The sequence below is a fragment of the Ailuropoda melanoleuca genome, chromosome 7 (assembly GCF_002007445.2).
Source record: "Ailuropoda melanoleuca isolate Jingjing chromosome 7, ASM200744v2, whole genome shotgun sequence".
NCBI lineage: Eukaryota > Metazoa > Chordata > Mammalia > Carnivora > Ursidae > Ailuropoda > Ailuropoda melanoleuca.
Window position 1 is genome coordinate 7,190,211 of NC_048224.1, and position 24,284 is coordinate 7,214,494.

Below are 24,284 nucleotides of genomic sequence, written 5' to 3' on the forward strand. Positions count from 1 at the left end.
AGAAGGCTGCGTGTGATCTGTATTTTTGTCCTATCTCCCTGAAAGATGACTTTCACATTCTACAGCGTGGGAGGACAGTCACTGACGAAGTCCATGCTGCGAACGGCTCAGCCGTGCAGGGCAGCGGCGGGGGCAGATGTCTCTCTGTTTTATTCTCGATTTTTACTGTGCCCTGTGGCAAAGCCTTAGTTCTTTTCCTCTGTTGGTCCTGAACCCTTACCTTTATTCCTTTTCTCCTCTGGTTACCCCTATTGTTTTTCCCTGCTGTCACTCGTGGTGGACTTGGGGAACAATGTTGCAGGATCATAGAGCTTTGGAAGGAATGTAAATTTCAGGCGGCACCGCGTCCTGTCTGTTTTCTCATCGGAAAGCGGCATTTCGCGGAGTTGAACTGGCACCCGGGCTCAGCAAAGACACGCCGAGTTCAGGAATATTCCCTGTTCCCAGGCCCTGGTTCTGCAGAAGTGGGACTTTCTGAAGAGGAGGCACTTGGAGAGGGAGGGGAGGAGAGAGGCACTCGCAGAAGCAGATGCTCCTGGCTTGGGAAGGAAAGCTGCTCTAATCAGGGTTCAGCAGTCTCGCAGACAATCCACAGCTTTGGAGAGAGACAAACAAAACACAGTCTCTTAGTCCAGCGCATAAATGTAAGAGGCTGGTCTTAAGTGTGTGTGCAGGATTCTAGTGGGCTAAAAATGTTAGGCAGAGTTAAAGTGAGGCATTGTTTAGGTTTTAATGAAGGCAACCAATTTTTAACAACAGAAGTTCTGTTGCTGAAAAGCCCCCTCCCCGCTCCCCCCTTCCCTAACCCTCCGTTCCTCTGCCCCTGCACCTGCTTTCATTTTTGGCTTCTTGGCACTGATGTTCACAGAGACATCAGCTGGCAGTGGCGAACCGCTAAAAGCTCCCCTGCAACGCAGCTCTGCAAATGCCAACCATTTATCCACTGGTGCATGCCGGCTGAACGTAAGGTCTCCCTTTCTCCCTCCGACCCCAATCCCCTCAGCCCCCCAGCTTTACTTCCAAATGACAGTACACGATCCAAGCCAAGCAGTGGTCTGGCCCTTTGAGTCTCCATTAAGTGTGGCCGCATCTTTATGCTGCATCTATTTGCTGCGATTATCATATTTTGATCCAAAGGGCGTTGCAGAAAATTTAGACGACAATACTATTTCTTCTATTCAATAAAGAGCTATGGGCCCACAGGCTCATTTCTTTCTCCTCAGCAGATGGTGGGATCGTTTCTTGAGGTCTCTTTGACTCGAAACAGCCTTTTTGTTTTTGTTGCTTATTGAGAGCCAGTTGCCCCAAATTCATTGAATAAAGACATCCACTTTTCAGTTTAAGCTAAGCCCCAACAGATAAATACTGACTTAGAGTTGGGCAAGCTAGAAAGGCAAAGGGGCTGCTGGAAGTTAAGTATTCAGCACAAGGCTTTGCAGTTTCAAAAACGATGGCTTTAAGTTCCCCATTCAGCACAGCAATTCAGGCTGTATACTGAGAAAGTGTGAGAAATCTGTGAGAAATTCGACATATATTTATTTTTCTTGGAAATTAGAGAATATCTTCACAGTGTACACTCTGAAGGGCTTTTGTTTTGTTTTGTTGTGTTTTTAATGATCTAAACCATCTGGGGAGTTGATAAAGAATGTGATTTTCACAAGCTGAGCTAGCAAAGCCTATTGCTAAATCCCAAACCTTTATCCAGCCTACAGATAAAACCAGGGTGGGAGAGCTTCCCTTCCAGCTCCAAAATACTAGGATCCCACGTATGCCAAATGCTTCAGTCTCTGGGTGGTAAGAAAAATAGAGAACTGACTAAGGGAGCCTGGCCCAAACATTCAGAAATGTATGGTAGTTTTTGGGTTTTTTTGTTTTTTTCTTTTGTTTTGTTTTCCCCCGAAGATCGGTGGAGGTCACAGATTTCCAGAAAATCTGTCTGAAAACCGAGTCAGCGTCATATTTTATCTAATGCCTCTTTGGTCTTTTTTGATTTAGGGATGAGAACTAGCACTTGCAAGAATGTCTTAACCACCTATTTTTCAAGCCTAGAGTCCATCGAAAACCTGTCTTACCAGACAGAGCACAGAGAAGGCATTGTAGGGGCTTGTTGACTGTGGTGGTCATCGGGCGATTATTGTGACCTTATATCAGAAGGTGTGTGGGGTTTGTGACGAGCGACCAGTTAGGAGTGTCAAGGCTCCCTACACAGCATTTAATCCAGCAGCATGGTTAAGATAGAGAAAGCAGAGGGGCGCCGGGGTGGTTCCGTTGGGTCAGCGTCTGACTCTTGATTTCAGCTCAGGTCATGATCTCAAGGCCGTAAGATTGAGTCCCATGTCTGGCTTCCCACTCAATGGGGAGTCTGCTCCCTCCTTCTCCCTCTTCCCCTCCCCCTGCTCGCTCTGTCTCTCTCAAATAAATGAATAAATAAATCTTTAAAAAAATGACATAGAGAAATCAGAAAATGTCCTTCTCAGGAAGAGGCCACACACTGAGGTATAATCATGTCATGGCCTTTGACTTAACCCTCTCCCCCCCGAGTCCAGCTTTTTGGTTTTCCGCTTATACACCACAGAGGTACACGAGATCAAACTGGAAAGCAATCTCTTTGCATTCAAATACATGCATGCTGTAAGTTATCATTCGCTCACGGTGTGCAAATATCTCTAACCAGAAGTCTGATAATACTTCCAAGCCTTGGTTATCAATCACTATTCTCTATGAAACCTACATGTTAATCAATCAGTCAATCAATATTTCATGCCTGTCACATGCTGCTGGCTCAGACTTTACTCAAAAACAGCAGATTATGGCAGGAATGTCATTTACTACTTCTGTTTAAGATGGTTTTAGAATGAACAATCCAGGGGCGCCTGGGTGGCACAGCGGTTAAGCGTCTGCCTTCGGCTCAGGGCGTGATCCCGGCGTTATGGGATCGAGCCCCACATCAGGCTCCTCTGCTGTGAGCCTGCTTCTTCCTCTCCCACTCCCCCTGCTTGTGTTCCCTCTCTCGCTGGCTGTCTCTATCTCTGTTGAATAAATAAATAAAATCTTTAAAAAAAAAAAAAAAAAAGAATGAACAATCCAGTTCAATGTTCGGGTGCATCAAACTTCTACTGAATGGAACTCCCACCCGGGAGACTAAGGAACAGTTACACTGAGCAAATCAGGTAGCTGGGGCTTCAGGTCACCTCTGCAAGCAGTACACAGGAAATAATCCTCTGGTAATAAAGCTTGAAGAATGGGGAAGATTTTTAATAATAATTCTTACTTTAGCGGTTGTTGTCTTCTTTCACGCAGCTGGAAGGCTACATTATCCCCTCAGCCCCTCACTCTGGCTCCAATGTGTTTCCAACCCAGAAGGAGCAGTAAAGTGGGAAGACGGGGGGTTGACCATAAGACAGCAAATCAGAACCCCCACCCTGAAGAGCTTCTTCCCACAACTCCCTCCAAGTCCTTGAGCCCCTCAGAAGCTCGGCTTCCTCATCTGCAAAATGGGAATGGCATTCTATGGGCCCTGGCCAACTCACAGGCTTGCTGTAAGACACAAATGGAATCACATTTATAAACTTAAGATCAGTATACAAATGTTCATTATTGTAATGATTGTTTGTGTTAGAATGCTTCGTGAACCACTCAGGGCTACCAGGCTGTGAGGTAGGATAATTATTATTTGCACTACAGTTGTTTGGTCAGTGCCTACCCACATCTGGGCTTCCTCCTCTCCTCCCTAATTCAGAGAATGGCACCATCCAAACAGTTGCATGAGCTTTGACACCCCCCAATCCATTACTTATATTCAGTCTATCCCAAATTCCATTCGCTGTCCCTTCTTCAAGTCAAAGGAGTTTAGAGCACAGTACTGTATTAAGTTCTGATTTTTCAGGGATTCTTGCTTCAGTTCATTGAATGCATGAGTAAATGTGATGTACTCATACTAGTTTATAAGTGTATACTTTTACTCCATCTTACTTCAAAAGAGGGATTGAAGGAAGGTTATAGGACACATAAACACAACAAATAGCATATGTCAGAAGTAGGCAGGAAATGCAAAGGTAAAAAATGCTAGGTACTTTCATTGGAGTCAAGGATAAGACTTATACAAGAACGTTTGCATTGAATCCTTTCTATGGATGGGTCCAAATATAACTGGAAAGACACAAAATATAGTGTTCATGGAATGAAGGCAAAATATTGTCTAAAAATCACAGAAAAATTACAGAAAGAAATTTCTGGGAAAATCTTCTAAAAAGGATACTGTGAAATGTAGTGAATAATGCTATGGATGCTACCTTTACAGAAGACAGGGAACAATTTCACAAGGCTGTTTCTTTAAGCACTATGCTTAGTTGGTGTTGGAGAAAATAAGATATGTAAAACAGGCCTTGTTATCAAAGAATCACAGAGACAGATAAATCTACTGTGTACAAATCAGTGCCATTCACTAAGATAAATTTAATGAGAGAATGAGGATGCGTGGTGCACTGGAACACAGTAAAGGAAGTAATCAGTTCTACTTGGTAGACCAGGGAAGGCTTCTTGGAAGTGATAGAATCTGGTCTTCTGTGTTTATTCAACAAGTACTTATCAGTTGCCAACTATGTGGTATGCAAAGTGACAGGGCTAGGCTTACAACCCTGAGGAGAACAATGCCTTTTGTCTTTATAAGTAGATAAGGCTTTGAACAGCATTTCAGTGATACTCTTTCTTGCTCCTGAGCCATTGCCCATACCCCTACTCCAACCTCAGCAAGGGTGAGCCTTTAATAATGCTCAGATCCCTTGCTTTCCTCTGCTTTCTGAAAAGGAACATGAAACAATGTCAGGAACTGCATGAGAAGCCCTAGCCACTGTCCAAAGCTGCCAGAAACCTTGGGAAAGGAAGTAGATAAGAAAACAAGTTTCTAGGAATCCTTGGGGAAGCCTCAACTCTGGACAGTTGGAGTTGAAACCCAACTCGCCCAAAACAAGGACGTTGGTGTTTGGCATCTAGGAAGGCCAGTAAATATTACTGAACTCTAATTGAAATAACATGCTGGGAACTAGACTTGAAAGTCTTTTTTTTTTTTTTTTTTTAAACAGGAAAGGAAAGAATATGCAGCCTGGTTCTTTATTCCTGAAAAACTGAGATGAGCCAAGTTAATCCTAATGTCAACGGAAGATACCCTGATTTTCCAGTGATCAAGCTCGTGAAGTAGTTCTCAGTGGTAGCAGAACGTCAGAGCGAAAGACTCAACATTTGTAGGAAGGAATCTTTGTTTCTGCCCAAATAAGTACTGCTCTGATATATCTTCTTTAATAATATCATGTACAATTATTTACTCCCCAATCAGTATTCCTCAGAGGGTAATAGCACATGCTGTTTGCAAGACACTGCTTGGCACTGAGGGGGAAGCACAGAAATGTTCCACAGAGACTCCATTAGCGTGCTCCTTAAAGAATTAGGGAGACAAGATACATTCCTGAAGCAATGGAACAACATATAAAAATACACCAGAGAGGCGCCTGGATGGCTCAGTCATTAAGCATCTGCCTTTGGCTCAGGGCATGATCCTGGCGTTCTGGGATCAAGCCCCGCATCAGGCTCCTCCGTTGGGAGCCTGCTTCTTCCTCTCCCACTCCCCCTGCTTGTGTTCCCTATTTTGCTGGCTGTCTCTCTCTCTGTCAAATAAATAAATAAAATCTTAAAAAAAAAATGCACTAGAGCATATGACACAGTATAGACAATAACTCACAGACAAAATGAAAGGTGGCCATGAATAGAGCAGGAGAGATCAGGGAAGATCTTATAAAAATTGGGACCTGAAGAATGGGGAGAATTTAGATGGATCAGGTAGGAATAGTCTAGGTCACAAGAGGAAAGCTTACAAAGGTGTGGAAAAGTGATTTTAAAAACTAACATGTTTTCAAATCGGGGAACCAGAAAATTAACTATTAACACAATTGCCAGAAGACATCTCTTGCCGTGCACACACTCACTAGAAAGAATGTTCCTGGGGAGTGTGACACATTTGAGAAAGTAAATCGAAGTGGATTCAGAAAGAAAAATATTCATGCTTATAAAATAACATCAACCTGTATACATTCCTTTAAAGTCACAAATATTGCAGATTAACTCTCACAAACAATCTTCTGGGGTGGGGGGAAGTAGAAAATAACATTTCCCCAAATGTCAGAGCTGATGGGTTAATTCTAGGTAGATAAAGTGTAAAACAGTGATTCTCAGGGAGCTGAACCCAAACAAACCCATTGCTTTCTTAACTCCAAAACTGATTAGTAGTGCTATATAGTAGACCAAATCAAAATTTGGGTTATAAATAAAATTTAGTTGTACATCAGTTCTACCTCAATAAAACCGAAAACACATACGCACACACACACAAAGCTAGCACCTGGTTCCAGATGTTTGCTTTAAACATAAACCAGAGTATGTTCTCTAAAATAAACTGGCATTTCCATTTATTCTAAGCCCAGATGAAAATTCCGCCACAATTTTTTAAAGCATAAAATGTTCTAAACGTGTATATGTGTAATCTTCAGAGAAGCTAAGTAACTTACTCAAGGTCACGCTCAAGTCTGTGGTTTCAGAGCCCTGAGTTTTAAGTGATAAGAGCTTCCCACCTGAAGTTGTGCAGTGTGCCAGATCCCTGGAGCACTTTTGTGTTCAGATACTGGAACTAGCCCCGACCTACTGAATCAGGATCCCCAGCATTGGGCCCAGCTACACAGATGTAAAAAACCTACCTGATGATTTTGATGGAAATCCCTGGTTAAGATACTGCCTACAAAAACTGCAAATAATAGTAATTATTATTATAATTATATAGCAATAATTATAATAAATATTATTATACACTGGGAGCCAAGTTTGTCACTGAAGTATAGCAAGATAAGATGGAGAAATATTAATTTTTGTATTTTTCTTACTTACCTTCACTTCCCAACCTTCCTTGAATTACTCAGAACTATTTACATTCCCTGAAGGAGAACTTGGGTTATAACAGTAGGAAGGGAGAGGAAAAGATACCATTCGTGTTTATTTTTTGGTTTCCCAGTGAGGCTCTAGAGAACCCTACGGAAATGTCTGGAGGGGAGCAGAGCATCGATTGGAAAGGTTCGGAAAGAGAAGACAGGGATTGTTTTCCTTCTTGGCCTGTTCACACAAGTTGTAGGTGGGGAAGGGGAGAGAGAGACACACCCACATATTGGACCACCTCCAGCTAATGTGGACCCTAATGAGATAGAGCACAGAGAAACGGTGCTAACGTGCCCTCAGCACAAGGCATTAGGGGAAGTTAGCTCTGCCTCGTGGCAATGGAGAGAAGGCTCGAAGAATTTAGCCTTAGAATGGAGTGTTAATGATGGATACGATTCTCTGTAGATGGGTACTGTGGGAACAGATTCGAGAGGAAATTACTATCTATCCGGTACCTAATTCAATTCTCAACCACACTGAAATATATGAGATCTGTATAACATCATTACAGTGACTACTGATGATCTTGGTCCACATTAACTTAGCAACCTCGAACCTGGCAAAGGTTGGTGGGCCATGTTCACCAGGAAGGTCTCTAACCAGGATCCCTTCAGTGTCTCCTTATTTTCCTCTGATGCTCTCCTCTTTGCTCCCCTGGTCCACTCTACTGATTTAACATTCTCAAGTTGCTTTGTTCTCAGACCTACTCTCTGCTTCTAGTCACCCATCACTAACCTGAAAATACATACCTCTGTTAAAGTGTTCAGTGCCTCTTCACTGTGGGAGTATAGACATAACATTCCCATCTTTGTGGTCAAGCCTTTCAGTGACTCATTAGTAACTGATGGGGAAAACTTTCAGACATGCTAGAACAATCGAGAAATAGATTGGAAAAGGTACAAATGACCTTAAAGATAGTCTATTCTGTTTTTATAAACTATTGATATCGAGACCCAAAGGGAGTGGATAATTTGTCTAAATCTGGAAGGTTCTAAGGGTTAGAAGTGAAACTTGGACCTGGATCTAAGTCAAGTAATCTTCCTCTGCCACCTGCTAAGGGAATGAGGAGAGTATTCACAGTTACACCAAGGTAAGAGTCTGTAGGTTGTCACCTCTCCTATATCATTTATCTGAAGGCCAACCTTCAATCTGGACTTGGTGTGGAATTTCCACTAATTTACTTTTCCAAATTAAGGAACCAAATCCCACATATTAACTCTATACTAACTAGTGAACAACAATAATTTATCTTCCTTGGGCTCATAATATACTACAAATGGGAGTGACTTAGGAACTGGATAGTCTCAAATTTTTTTTTTTTTTTTAGATTTCTTATTTATTTATTCGACAGAGATAGAGACAGCCAGCGAGAGAGGGAACACAAGCAGGGGGAGTGGGAGAGGAAGAAGCAGGCTCATAGCAGAAGAGCCTGACGTGGGGACTCGATCCCATAACGCCGGGATCACGCCCTGAGCCGAAGGCAGACGCTTAACCGCTGTGCCACCCAGGCGCCCCTGGATAGTCTCAAATTTAATGAGACTAAATTATAATTAATAATAAGGGTCTTATCCAACATCACTTTGAAAATTGTTGACAAAATGAGGAATCATCTCATTTCCATTTTAATGCACTTAGTAAGGAGCCTGAATATGCCAAAGAATTAATGAAATTTGCAGAACTATTTTTAGAAAGCATAGCTATAAGTTGTGATTCAAAAATAATAAATGACTTGGAAGAATCTACTTAAAATTTTGAATAACTTATCTCAATCACAGATTGATACAACTTACAGGTAGAGAACCTTAAATATATTAATACAGAAAGCTATATCTGGGAAAAAGAGGAAAAAAAATAGAACTAATCTTTGGTTGATTTACAATGTATTGTTACAGAAGAGGATATACCATGCAATTTGGAACTGGTGCAAGAAAAGTCAGTGTTGGGAGCTAAGACTGGATTTTCAGAAAAATGTAGAGAAAAAAGAACTCATTCAAAACAAGGGCAATAGAGTGATTGTATCATTTGATGACTAAGGTACCTGAAAGTCAATATGAACATGATGATCAAAGGTTCGGTTAGGTAAAGACTAAAGTAATAAGTGATTAACAGTCATGGTAAACACAAAGAGAAATGCACAATGACATAAATAATAAGAGAAGCTAGAGAGAATTTTCTGTGCCAGTTACAATGAAAAAAAAAATGTAGAAGGCTCATACTTGAAGACATGTTTCCAAAAATGAATTAGAATCCTAAAACTTCCAGTTAAAGAAAACCTAACATGATGATAGTGATTTTTATATTTATTTAAAAAATGAGTTGACAGACCAGTAAGTGGCTACAAATATCTGCAAATTCAGCTATGAAGGTTGGTACACTTAAAACGAGCCCTTTCCATCATTATTATTCTGTCAAAGGACATAAGTAATTGGAAATGCCTAGCATATGCCTTCTCTTAGTCTTCATGGTATTTGAAGAATACTAATCCAACAAAATCAAACCTAAAATACAGTCTTTGGATAATACTTATGAGGAACTATATTATATTTGTCCAATTTTAACACCTTGCTTGTGAATACTGCCCTCAGATCCCAGCAAGAGCAGCCCCCATTCTGGAGCCATGTTGGAAAAGCCAACTTTTGGCTTTCCTCAGGCCATGCCCCTTCACCAAGCAGGGGTCTGAGGGTCCAAGGGCTATTCTCACCTGTAACCTGTGCCTCCCCTTCTAGACCATACTCCAGGTACCCAAAAATCCAGAATTTTCTTTCCAGAGTTCTCTGAGGCCACTTTTAGGCCTGTGCTGGCCTCTTCTTTGGGTCTTTCTCTCCAGAACATGAAACATGTCACCAGTACCTGGCCCTCGGAAGCCAAGGAGAGGCTGGCTGCAGTGTGTATGTGGAGAAAAGCAGTGTTCAGAGCTTGTGATTAAAGGCAAAAGTGTCTGCTGGTGTCTGAGGCCCCCATGGGGCAGGAAGGAGCCCTGAATGGACTGGGAGCCCATGTCCCATTCTCTGAAAGCCACCATGTTCTTTGCAGAGCTCTGAGGAATCTATCACGTGTAACATGAATCTGGCCTTTCAGTCAGCATGAGGACTCTTTGTTTTCAAGATTGTAAGATAGAACAGATTTAATGTAAACGTTATTAGCATGATTTACATATTTGAAATATTTAAACATGAGGTAAGTGATCTTGCCTTTGGCTGGCAAATTTCTAGAGGCATGCTTGCTGCTTTCCCCCCTCCGGGCTATTTGAGGTATCTGGGGGCAGACTATCCCCTATTTCTCCAGGGTTTTTTATCATACCTGACAAGATGCCTCATACAGGCCTGGGGCTTCAAACTGAATTGAAGGAAAATTCAGAGACGTGTAAACTGAAGGTAGGAGAGGGTGAGGCACATATTTTCAGCAGTTAGACTTTTCATCAATCTGCCCCCTTTCCCTGACTCTCCCACCACAGAGAGGAATAGTCAGGAACTTTATGTCACACTAGGAACCTGGAGTCCCTGATAAACAAGGTCACCACAGAAGCTTCCGTATTTTGTATTTTACAACCTTTCATCCTGTGCTCCATATACCACCCAGGTCTCTGGAAACCTCCCTTAGAGTCTGATTAGCATTTCAAGGACAAGGCAGTTTGAATTCCCCTTGGCTGTTTTTGTCCCTCCTCAAGGAAATCAACAAAGGCTCCAGAACTTTAACTTCATATTTCTGTACATACAGTATTTCAGAAGAAATTTATTGCTTCTTTTATTGAGGTTTTAAAGGACTGTTGATAGTATCCTGTCAGTGCACAGTTTTTAACCATACAATGGAAAGTGAACTTTTTTCCAATGGCTCCTTATAATCCTGTTCCTTCCTCTCCCCCTCCTTCCCTCCACCCTTCCCTTCCCTCCTTCCTTCCTTCCTCCCTACCCGCTTTTCTTTCAACATAAACTATAATCATTTAAATGCAATTATCATTCTTTTGAGTAGAACCGCAGGTAATTCTCTTTCCCTTACAGCGCAGGCCTAATACAGACATCATGTTATTCTGCACCATATTACTTTGCATAAATTACACAATTCTGAAAAAAGTGTGTTTCTTCATCTTTAATTCACCCTGAAAAACAATGATATTTTCTTCTGTCTGTTACTATTTATGTATGTCACTATGACTCGAAAAAATGGCCAACTTGGGCTAGGGTCACAAATGCAGTAATAATTATGAGCAAATTAAGGAACCCGGGACATATTTATATTTTTGTTATTGTCAGTCATAATCCCTACCATGTTTATGAAACTAATAAGACTTCTTTGTTTTTTATGGTAGTTCTGGTTGGCTGTCAGAGATGATATTTTAAAAATTCCTTTGCAGGTAGTTACATTCCTACAAGATTTACCCAAGCTAAGAAATCATTACCCGTTGACAGGCTCTCCCGAAGACCTCCAATTCACAGATTTTCCTTGAATCCCTGTTTGCCAGCCATAGGTTAGGGCAAATTCTGGAAGCTCTCTGAGTTTCAGTTTCCATGTTTGCAAATAGAATAGTTTTACTTATTTTACAGGGTTCCTGTAGGCATTAGAGATATTAGTTAAGGTGCCTGCATGCCATGGGTAAACAGTAAGTGTGGTTTCCTGTACCTTGCTGTCTCTCTTCTCCCCAGTGGTATATCCTCTATTAGCCATTTGATGTCTGAGTTTGATGTTAGCCCTGAAGTGGAAGAGTCAAGCTTCAGTTACCAAATCTATTTCTTCTTTCTGAATTGGTCCCCTTGCAACTGGTTTGACTATTTGGTATTAGGGTTGAGAGAGAAGTGATTTTTCTCCAGGCATATTATTTATCATTTTGTTTCTGCTTTGGTCAAAAATTAAAAAAAAAAAAAAAAGATACCCACAAACGTTGATTTTTTCCTCTACAGCAGATGGGAATAGCAATTAGAGGGAGTTAGAATCCTGACCCTCAGTGGCAGGCAAGTCCTCACTGTGTGGCGGAACTGGGTAGAAGATGATCTGGATATCACAACCAGAGTGCACTCGTCCAAAACAATCCCTCCTATCAGACAATGATTCACCAGGTGTCTGCTCCAAAGTTAACCTGGCAGAACACAGAGAAAGATACATTAACACCGGAATTTTCTCTTATAATTCACTTCCATAAATTATAACATTTAGATGCAACCCTCTGCCCTAATGAAGCACTAAAAAGGCACCATGATGGTCACTTCCCAAATCAGTTTTAAATAGTAAAAAAGAAGGCCAAGTTTCTTGAAGGCCCATGATATATACCTGAGTGAGAGTTTACTGATACCTGACTTACTCAGCAACACCAAAAGTTTCTGTCAAGAGACTTTCCTATTTTAAGTTCATCTGGAAAATGGCTTCTTGGAATGGATCCTATTTCTTTTGTGAAAATGCTTCATCATTTTAACATGAAATTATGGGCATTATCCAGGTCTAATCTTAATCTTAAACCCAAATTATTTGACTTTGTATTGAACACAAATAAAAAATGAGAGCATACTGTTGTTTCTGGATTTTCAGGCATGACATTCCGGTTACCTTAGTTTAACCTTATATTTTCTATTGATGGAATAGAAGAGCAAGACTGATAATTTGTAACCCTCCATTTCTATACATGCTGTCTGTGGGAGCGAGGGGAACCTCTCGTTCTGTATCTCTTTGGAACTTATTATTTTTAGAAAATGGAACCACATCCCATCTCTTGTATAACCCTCATTTTCACATGTCTTACAGATTGAATGGCTAATTTGTCTGCATTGATGTCCCCAACAAAGTAGAGACAGGTCTTCTGCAACAACAAGGGATTACCTTTAAATTGGTCCTTCATTAAGAAGGCCAAGTCCTTCATTAAGAAGGACCATAATAAGTAATATCACTCTGTGTCCTTGGCTTTACAAGGTTGGGAAGAATCACAGTAATCTGAATCCCAAACTGGCCAGACCAAAACAAGCTTAGCTTTTCCTCGAGTTTCTTACCATAGCTATTTCTGGGATGTTCCTCCAGAAATTCAAATTTATTTTTCCAATCCATTCGTGTTGCTTCTTGCCCCCATGTCCTGTGGGAATGCCCTGGAACATGATTACACTGCTTTGGATTCAGCCTTCCCAATCCTCATTTATTGCCCAGTGATAGACAATGGAAATGTTTTTCTAGACAAACTCCACCACAAATGGACGAGAGTTTCCATCAAGGCAAATTTTCAGAACTCCATAATCAGATATCAGTGTAGTTCCAAAAGAATGGGCTCTTCAGTCTTGAATACCACATATGGGGCCTCAACACCATAATCCACGTTGGAATTCATACACTGGAATGAGGTGAGCAAATGTTCCCATTTCCTTCTGCTGTCTGTGTACAAAGTTATAGCAAGAATAACATATACAACTCCTAAAAATAAAAAGTAAATCTCAGAGACAATAATAATCAAAATTGTATTTAGGAAAGAAATCATTCTCAGAATGAGACTTCGGATTGTACAGTCAACCCCTACCTGCTGACTTCTCAAGCATGAATCACTGTGAGATGCTCGAACCTCTGTAGACCCATCCTCCCCTATGAAAGAGAACTGGCAGGGAGTTCTGGCTGTCACTTCTACATATGGTGCCCAGTCGACAAAATATGTTTCAATGCACTGCTTGCCTCCCTGTGATAAAAGGCATTTTGGCACAAGACTCTATAGAAAATTGGGCACCAAATAGGCCTTTGAAATCCATGACCATCAAGAAGCACAAATTCTATTCTTTCTAAACGTAATGTGCTCGGCCATTTATTTGCCCAAGGATCATGCATTACAAGACTAGACCAACATATACTGTAACAGTGCAAATATGGACTATTTTTTTACATTCAGGGTTCTTATTTGATTTTTTTTTAACAGAATCAAGAAATTCCAGTCATGTGAACAGGTTGGAGAATTTCTTTAGTTGAACTAGTTTGTTGCTTGTTTGTTCTTGGTATTAGATATAACTGCAAGATGAGGAACTGAAAAGAATGTCATTGGAACAGTGACATTTTCTGAGAGTTAGTGAGCATTCTAACCTGTTGAACATGTTACACCTAGAAGAGGACAGATCCAGTGTAGGGGTTGGCAAACTGGCACACAGACCCAGTGGGCCTGCTGCCTGTTTTTGTAAATAAAGTTTTATTGAAACATAGCAATGCCATTGATTTCCAAGTTGTCTGGGGCTGTTTTCATATCCCAATAGCAGAGTTAAGTTGTTGCTACAGAGACTGTATGGATCACAATGCTTAAAATATTTAGTCCTGGGGCGCCTGGGTGGCGCAGTCGTTAAGCGTCTGCCTTCAGCTCAGGGCGTGATCCCAGTGTTCTGGGATCGAGCCCCACATCAGGCTCCTCTGCTAGGAGCTTGCTTCTTCCTCTCCCACTCCCCCTGCTTGTGTTCCCTCTCTCGCTGGCTGTCTCTCGCTGGCTGTCTCTCGCTGGCTGTCTCTCTCTGTCAAATAAATAAATAAAATCTTTAAAAAAAAAAATAAAATATTTAGTCCTTTACAGAGAAGGTTGCCAATCTCTGATCTAGTGTACCGCTATCTTTCCTGTGAAATTATTTTATAAACTTTCTATTAAAGGTGAAGGCACATAAACACTGGTTTGAAAAGATACTATACTCCAGGATTAGGTCATCTTGTGAAATTCCCTCAGTGAGAGTCAGTCTGAGGATATGTAAAGATCTCAAGAACAACAGCACAGTGTTGTTTGTGTATGTGCTGATGGGACAATTGTCTCATTTCAGTGTGTTGTGATACAGACTGTGTCACCCCAACGAAATGTTCTGGGGTTCAGCTCTATTGAAAGTGGAAGGCATAAAGCCCACGGCTTGCTAATCTCATTGCTTGGAAAAGAGGGGAAAAATTTTTAAAGAATATTTCTCTCTAATCATCTTTCCATTTAAGTGGCTTGTTTGAGAGACATTAAAATAGCTGAAGCAGCCTGGAGAATCTAGTTTAACAAACAAACAAACCCAGCATGCTCTAAGTTCAAAAGGTCTATTGCATACTCATTATCAATCTCTCTATACATATTTTATTTAACCTTCTGTAAATATTGTCATTGTGGAGTGCTTTGGACAGGCTAATGCGTTGGGATGTTTTGTTAATGGAAACAGAGACAACAATGCAGAAGGCAACCCCAGGACGGGAAGAGGAGGAGGCAGATGGAGAGAGGAAGGGGCAGACTGAAGGCAGAGCCCAGGGTGTTAGAGAGAGAGAGGTGAGGCCCAGACCCTGCAAAGAGCTGACTTCTTCATTAGCACGACCTGGAACCATGCCAGAGCATTCCACAACTTCAGGAGCTCATCGGGTTTCCTCCCCTCTCCCCCTTCTTCTCTCCCTCTCTGTGTCTCTGCAAACTTAAAAAGCACAGACCGAATGGTATTTCTCCCACAGTAGAATGCACTCCTCTTCATTCGAAAATCAGTCTGCAGAAAAACGGGAAGTCGCTTTCAGTTCTGGATAATCACAGACTAACTTTCCTTTTAAGCATCTTCTGTTCCTTAGTAAGAGTTGAAGCTTTAAAGCTCTCCCTGTGTTCACGATTTCCTTCCTCCATGGTGTGTGCAGTTGGCGGCTCCAGGTTATGGGTGACCGTCCCCCTGCTTCCTGTCCCACCTAAGCAGCCCCGCTGGCTATCTGGGCAAGGTGTCTGGGCTGCCACCTGTGTCTTGTGCATTCCTAGCTCCTTTTATTAAAGAGCAACACTGCCGTTGCTTGAACTGGGAATATATTCTCTTCCTTTTCTGCCTCCTTGTTTCCTTCTCCTCCTCCCTCTCTCTCCGTCCCTTCGCCTTTCGCCTTTACTCTTTTTGTTGCGGCGGTGGTGGTGGTGGTGGTGGTGGTGGCGTTTCCCACAGCAAAANCCCAAAAAAAAAAAAAAAAAAAAAAAAACTGCCCGGGACAGCCCAAGTCCACGCTGGCGGCTGGCGTTGGTGGTGCAGGTGTGCGGAGCCCTCCTCCTCACCGTCGCCACAGCAACCCGCCGCTCTAATCTGCTGAATATGAAAGGGAGAAGCAGAAAGAGAAAAGCCATCCACCCCCTTCTGCTCCATCCCGGAGTCCAAAAGAAGGATACCGGCTCCAAGCATTCCTGATCATCCCCAGCCATCGCCCAGGCAACAGTCACTGGGAGCTGGCGGGCCTGGCGGGAGCCAGTCCCCTCCCAAGTTCCAACCTCCTCCTTCCCCTCCTCCCCTTCTCCCATTCTGGGCCTCCGGAAGCCCCAAGCCCCGCACAAACCCACATCCCACTCTGGCCTCCCTGCCCTGTACAGCCAGCCAGGGATCACCGACTCACACAGGGCGTAATTCCATCAAGTTCTTCTAATGACGTTCCAACAACACACGCGCAGGTGGTTGTGTGTGTGTGTGCATGTATGTATATACACGTGTGGATTCATGCCTGTGTGTAGGAGACTTGCACCTCTAGTCAGATAAGCTGTGTTTACGTGCTACAAAGATCGAAATGGACAGAGCTGGTAGTTTGAAAAAGCAGTCCCTTGCCACTTGCATTAATTCCTGCGTTTCGGGCTTGCAGAGGGTTTGCAGGCCTCGGGCTCTCCAGCTCCATATCCAGCAGTGAAAGCTCCCATGTGTCTCAGGACCATCATGTTGATGCAGCTGGGTTTGACACTGCTTACCTCAGCAGTCTGTGGCGGTGGTGGTGCTGGTGGCGCTGGTGGGGGGGGAGGTTGGGTTTTTTTTTTTTTTTTGGTTGAAAAACAGAAGGCTTCCTTGTGGTCCCAGCCTTTTCCTATCAAATGACACTCAGCCATGGTTTGGGTGACTTATTTACTGGCGCTGGACCAGGAAAAACAAAAATGAACGTTCACAACTAATAAATCCTCCAGCTTAGATAGCTCCAGCAACAGTGGTGGGATTACATCAAAATGTTCCACCTGATACCACAGGGCTCCCTGGCAGCGTGGAACCTAATAAGTCAGGGGTAGGCAAAGGGGGTAAAACAAGACAGGAACAGAGAAATGTTTTATATGCGGGGTCTTAGACACACTCAAAATCTCTGAGCTCGAATCATAGGACGGGCTTTCCCCGGGGGAGGGTTCTAAATGAGGAAAGAGTCCAGTGTGCTGGAATCCCTGGACTAGGAGATTGCTAAGACTGCCACCTTTTGGTTTTATCCTTGGAAATGAAGCCACACACATGTTCACCATGATGCAGGAGGCAGGCCTGCATTGACTGGACAGCAAAATCACAGCTTTCTCAGCTGCACTGGAAGAAACTTTTTATAGAGGACACAAGGTCAAGAATGTTTAGCAAACAAAATTGTATGTCATCCACTCCTAGATAATTCTCCAAGGACCTTCCTCCTCCCAGGCCCTTATTGAAAGTGAGGGCATCTCTTTATGGCTAGTGCGACAGTGTTTTTATTTGTTTTGGAATTGATCTTCTGGACAGAAGCACATTTCTTTTTTCATTAGTATAAATCCAGAAAAAGCCAGCCGCAAAACCACTGACTTTGGTTAAGATTTCCTCGTTTTGTCCCCCTTTGACCACCTCTAATTCCGTAAATAACTATATTTTCTGTGATGATTAACTCTGTTAATTCAACTTTTGTAGGTTAATGGTTAAGACTTCACATACAGGGTTCAATCTTTGGATAGAAATGTGGATAAAAAGTGGGGAACATTTTAAACATCACCCAAATGTTTAGTCTACGTAGTGCTAAATCCTTGACTATTTGGAAGGATAAAAGATAGCTATGATTGATTTTGTTCTGCCCTTTTAATTTTGGTTTTGTTTTCATGACCCTCAGAGAAACAGTGAGGGAGGGCTCTTCCTTCATGACAGATTAAACCACACCTATCCACTAGTTCTGCCTGCTATTATGCAGAAAAGCAATACTATTTTTGTTTTGCTTTTGCATCGCGATGCAACTGGGCTCTGACGTCATGGCAGTGCCCGAAACATGACTGGAGGAAGTAGGTAACATGATCTACGTGCTTTCCAAAGCACCTGACATAAAAGCATCTGATAAAATCCTTCAGAGTTCTGTGGAATGATTATCTTCGAAACTTGCTCTTTGGGATAAAAGCAGATACAGGAAATATACAAAGGTTGATTGTGCCATCTTTGTGTGCTTAGAATACTCACTGTCTACCAGTGAAGTGGTTGTTCAAATTCTTCTACTCGTTCACAGGAAAGTAATTGAATCTCTCTGTGATTGAATCCAGCTAAATTATTCTCTCTGTCATAGAGATATTATCTATAGTCATTGTCTCCTGGGAGAATCAAGTATTGTCTAAATGCTATTTAGAAATCCTTAGGAAAAAAGGCAATATGTGATCAAATCAACTTCAAATTCTGTTTAATTCCTTGAATCCTTATTTTGATTACTTCATCTCTGTTATTATACTAATACTTTGGAGGCACCCAAAATGTGCCAGACACTATGTAAGCTCTTGGGATTCAAAGAGTTTGTGGTTTAGAGGGGGAGATAGGAGCATAAAAATTATGGCCAACTTTTATTGAGTGCTTACTATATGCCAGGTACTGCTTTAGACATTTTATATGTACTAATACATTTAAGTCTTAAAACGACTCTATGAGGTAGGTAACATTATTTCTCCTGTCTTTAAGAAAGGAAATGGAGACACAAAGAGTTCAAATTACATACCCCAAATCACGTGCTACCTTCTTTTTAAAGCAGTCCTCGGAAAATATATGACTGCTTTGCGTTTATAACCCACTGAGTTCAGTATCCTCAATACACCGTTAATAAGCAAAAGCTTGCCAGATGGAAAAAGGGATGGCGAACATATTAGTAGAGGGAATTTAGAACCCCCAAATTAAGTCCTGACATCATCCTAACCTCTCAGGGTTTCTAAGAACTCTCACTTAGGTGATGGATAAGATCTTGCAGTAAAAATGTTTTCAAGGTTGTCTCTATAAAGTGCCACTCATGCATATTTCAACTTAGTTTCAGGAAAATTTGTTTTAGGTTGTTTCAAACTTAAATAAATTAATTTTTCTAAAGTGCTTAAGAGAGCACATGGTATAAATGAACTTAATTGGGAAGTTCTACACTAACTGAAAAAAAAAATTGAAGAGTTGGGATATGGGTGGCAGTCTAAAGGATAGAGAGACAAAGCCACCCTGTGTGAGAATCAGGAAACAGAAGAGCTAATCCTGGTGGTCTCTGAGCCTTCCCTCAAGTCTGTAAGACCTTCATCGAAAATACATGGGGGGAAAGGGCTACATGGTCCAAGGAACCATTAAATATTAAAGCAGGGCCCTGACACAATCAGATCTGTTTTACATAGCAAGGTAATTTCTGTAACAATGCAAAGGATGCAAGAAGAGGTAAGAAGGTGCGGCAGAGAGGCCAACCTAGACACCAGTGCAAAACCAGGCCAGGGCTGTTGCTGCTGCTGCTGAGGTGGCCATGGGATGGGAGATGGGAAAACTTGGACAGATATTTAGGAAGTAGAATTTCCAGAACATTGTCCTTGATCGGATGATGAAATGTGGTCCCTGACAATGTGAGGAAACGGGGGTCCTGCTAGTATGCGGAAGAGTGATGAGTCCTTGATTTGGGGCGTGGAGGGCGAGTATAAGACGGTATTCACTAGCAGGAGGATATTTGGAAGGCAAGGTGTTAAGTTAGTTTTCAGCTTGTTGAGTTTAAAGTACTCAACATCCAAGGGTGCATACAATGGGCAATTAAAGGCATGGTGTGGTTCCCGAAGAGATAGATTTTATTTTATTTAATTTTTTAAAGATTTATCCATTTATTTTTGAGAGAGAGAGAGAGCGCAGGCACACGAGTGGGGGAGGGGCAAAGGGAGAGGTAGAAAATACCCAAGCACCCTCCCCCAGCTGAGCCCAGAGCCAGAGGTGGGCCTTGATCCCCAACGCATGAGACCATGACCTGACCTGAGCCAAAACCAAGAATCGGGTATCCAACTGACTGAGCTACACAGGCATCTCCCCCCACCACCCAAAGAGATAGATTTTAGAGTCGATTATAGAGGGATTAAGTATTTCAAGAGATAGGAGTATATGGGAACACTAAGGGAGAACAGAGATGAGAGAATATATATGGAGTCAAGACAAAACTTGGGAAACTCAGGTAAAAACCCTTGGGGTCACTTTAAGTAAGATTTTAGACAGTGAAAGAAGCTCGATCAGTTTTCTAAAAACAGATTCAAAAGTCTTTTCTTACCTCAGAAGTACTGTTCCTCCATGATTTCTTCCTGTAGCTTCTAATCCATCACCAAAGCTAATCTACATTTTGAAATCATCAACCAATTCAGGATAATGTTGGTCTTGAAACTTCATAAGCTTAGACATCTTGGCACTGTCAAGCTTTTGAAACATAACTCAGTCCCTCAACCCTGTAGAGGTCACTAAGAACATTCTCGTGCCTGAAAGCTGTGGGTGCTATCAATCACTGATTAAAAATGCCATCTCTTGCAAAGGCTGGCTCAGCAGAGGGGCTCAGCACCTTCTTGATGAGGAGAGAAAATGAATCCTAATTACTACCTTTGTTCTCTTAAAGTTGGTTTCAAGAAACACNTTCTCACCTCAAGAAACTGGAACAGCAACAGAGGGACAGGCCTAACCCACTGACAAGGAAGGAGTTGACCAAGATTAGAGCAGAAATCAATGAATTAGAGACCAGAACCACAGTAGAGCAGATCAACAGGACTAGAAGCTGGTTCTTTGAGAGAATCCATAAAATTGATAGACCACTGGCAAAACTTGTCCAAAAACAAAGAGAAAGGACTGAGATTATTAAAATTATGACTGAAAAGGGAGAGGTCACGACCAGCACCATTGAAATTGCAAGGATTATTAGAAACTTTTATCAACAGCTATATGCCAAAAAACTAAACAATCTGGAAGAGATGGAGGCCTTCCTGGAAACCTATAAACTACCAAGACTGAAACAGGAAGAAATAGATTTCTTAAATAGGCCAATTAACTATGAAGAAATTGAGTCAGTGATAAACAACCTTCCAAATAATAAAACTCCAGGCCCAGACGGTTTTCCTGGGGAATTCTACCAAACATTCAAAGAAGAAATAATACCTATTCTCCTAAAGCTATTTCAAAAAATAGAAACAGAAGGAAAGCTACCAAACTCATTCTATGAGGCTAATATTACCTTGATCCCCAAACCAGGCAAAGACCCCCTCAAAAAGGAGAATTACAGACCGATTTCTCTAATGAATATGGATGCCAAAATCCTCAACAAGATCCTTGCTAATAGAATCCAACAGTACATTAAAAGGATTATCCATCATGACCAAGTGGGATTCATACCTGGGATGCAAGCATGGTTCAACACTCGCAAATCAATCAATGTGATACATCATATCAACAAGAAAAGACTCAAGAACCATATGATCCTCTCAATTGATGCAGAAAAAGCATTTGACAAAATACAGCATCCTTTCCTGATTAAAACCCTTCAGAGTGTAGGAATAGAGGGTACATTTCTCAATCTCATAAAAGCCATCTATGAAAAGCCTACTGCAAGCATTATTCTCAATGGGGAAAAGCTGGAAGCCTTTCCCTTAAGATCAGGAACACGACAAGGATGCCCACTCTCGCCACTATTATTCAACATAGTACTAGAAGTCCTTGCAACAGCAATCAGAAGACAAAAAGGGATCAAAGGTATCCAAATCGGCAAAGAAGAAGTCAAACTGTCTCTCTTTGCAGATGACATGATACTCTATATGGAAAACCCAAAGGAATCCACTCCCAAACTATTAGAAGTTATAGAACAATTCAGTAAGGTGGCAGGATACAAAATCAATGCCCAGAAATCAGTTGCATTTCTATACACGAATAACGAGACTGAAGAAAGAGAAATTAGGGAATCCATCCCATTTACAATAACACCAAAAACCATGCGTTACCTTGGAATTAACTTAACCAGAGACGTAAAGGACCTATATGCTAGAAACTATAGATCACTTTTGAAAGATATTGAGGAAGACATAAAAAGATGGAAAAATATTCCATGCTCATGGATTGGAAGAATTAACATAGTTAAAATGTCCATACTACCCAGAGCAATCTACACTTTCAATGCTATCCCGATCAAAATACCGAGGACATTTTTCAAAGAACTGGAACAAATAGTCCTTAAATTTGTATGGAACCAGAAAAGGCCCCGAATCTCCAAGGAACTGTTGAAAAGGAAAAACAAAGCTGGGGGCATCACAATGCCGGATTTCGAGCTGTACTACAAAGCTGTGATCACAAAGACAGCATGGTACTGGCACAAAAACAGACACATCGACCAATGGAACAGAATAGAGAACCCAGAAATGGACCCTCGGCTCTTTGGGCAACTAATCTTTGATAAAGCAGGAAAAAACATCCGGTGGAAAAAAGACAGTCTCTTCAATAAATGGTGCTGGGAAAATTGGACAGCTACATGCAAAAGAATGAAACTTGACCACTCTCTCACACCATACACAAAAATAAACTCCAAATGGATGAAAGACCTCAATGTGAGACAGGAATCCATCAAAATTCTAGAGGAGAACATAGGCAACAACTTCTATGACATCGGCCAGAGCAACCTTTTTCACGACACATCTCCAAAGGCAAGAGAAATAAAAGATAAAATGAACTTATGGGACTTTATCAGGATAAAGAGCTTCTGCACAGCCAAGGAAACAGTCAAAAAAACTAAGAGACAGCCCACGGAATGGGAGAATATATTTGCAAAGGACACCACAGATAAAGGACTGGTATCCAAGATCTACAAAGAACTTCTCAAACTCAATACACGAGAAACAAATAAACAAATCATAAAATGGGCAGAAGATATGAACAGACACTTTTCCAATGAAGACATACAAATGGCTAACAGACACATGAAAAAATGTTCAAAATCATTAGCCATCAGGGAAATTCAAATCAAAACCACACTGAGATACCACCTTACGCCAGTTAGAATGGCAAAGATAGACAAGGCAAGAAACAACAATTGTTGGAGAGGATGTGGAGAAAGGGGATCCCTCCTACATTGTTGGTGGGAATGCAAGTTGGTACAGCCACTCTGGAAAACAGTGTGGAGGTCCCTTAAAAAGTTAAAAATTGAACTACCCTATGACCCAGCCATTGCACTACTGGGTGTTTACCCCAAAGATACAGACGTAGTAAAGAGAAGGGCCATATGCACCCCAATGTTCATAGCTGCATTGTCCACAATAGCCAAATCATGGAAGGAGCCGAGATGCCCTTCAACAGATGACTGGATTAAGAAGCTGTGGTCCATATATACAATGGAATATTACTCAGCTATCAGAAAGAACGAATTCTCAACATTTGCTGCAACATGGACGGCACTGGAGGAGATAATGCTAAGTGAAATAAGTCAAGCAGAGAAAGACAATTATCATATGATTTCTCTCATCTATGGAACATAAGAACTAGGATGATCGGTAGGGGAAGAAAGGGATAAAGAAAAGGGGGGTAATCAGAAGGGGGAATGAAACATGAGAGACTATGGACTATGAGAAACAAACTGAAGACTTCAGAGGGGAGGGGGTGGGGGAATGGGATAGACTGGTGATGGGTAGTAAGGAGGGCACGTATTGGCATGGTGCACTGGGTGTTATACGCAACTAATGAAGCATCAAACTTTACATCGGAATCCGGGGATGTATTGTATGGTGATTAACATAATATAATTTAAAAAAAATAAAAAAAAAAAAAGAAACACAGAAAGACTACCTTCTGTTTGCTTACCTCTCCTGACTCTATTCTTTCAGGAGGGCATTTAGGCGCTCGGTTTGTAGAATCACTGTGGGGTGCGATATGCTTCTTTTACCCGTGATTATCATTGAAAAGTGTATTCAACCTCCCAAGGCTCGATATTTAAAAATTAAAAAAAAATTAAAATGCAACCTCTGTGTGGCCGTATTGAAAAGACAAAGTACTAATTGGAATACAATCCTCAATAAAACTGCAATGAAATGAGATGCCCTCCCAGAGTTTATTTTTTCTTTTATCCTCACTAATAGAAGCAACCATGTGTTCAGGCTTAAAGTCATCACTTGGGGACAGATATTAAGTGACCTTGCTTAATTTTGTAAGTATAAGGGAAGCAGGCTGTTGGCTTTGGGGAAAAGATGGATGTGACCTTTTGTTTAACTTAATAAATAAGGTCTTCTTTCTGTTACATAACCCGATGGGGAGAAAACAGACAAATCCGAATAAGGAGAGGGGCCCAATAAACTCTCCATCTCATCTCCTTGAGACTGAGATTAGAAAAAGGCTTGGGACAGACTAAAATGGCCCTTACTCAGGATCCTGAAA

At 41.6% G+C, this 24,284-nt stretch overlaps 1 long non-coding RNA gene across 2 annotated transcripts in view; it reads right to left on the bottom strand.

Moving 5' to 3' along the window:
* Positions 1 to 377: 377 nt before the first annotated feature.
* LOC117802917 overlaps positions 378 to 24,284 on the bottom strand; it is a 52,638-nt gene continuing 28,731 nt past the window's right edge. The window contains exons 3-5 of one of the 2 annotated variants that reach the window (XR_004626425.1): positions 12,948 to 13,359; positions 11,847 to 12,046; positions 378 to 595 (exon numbers count right to left, since the gene is read on the bottom strand). This is a non-coding gene — a long non-coding RNA (uncharacterized LOC117802917). Of the gene's footprint in view, positions 596 to 10,954; positions 12,047 to 12,947; positions 13,360 to 24,284 lie in introns of those variants that run through there. The other variant, XR_004626424.1, reaches the window with a different exon arrangement.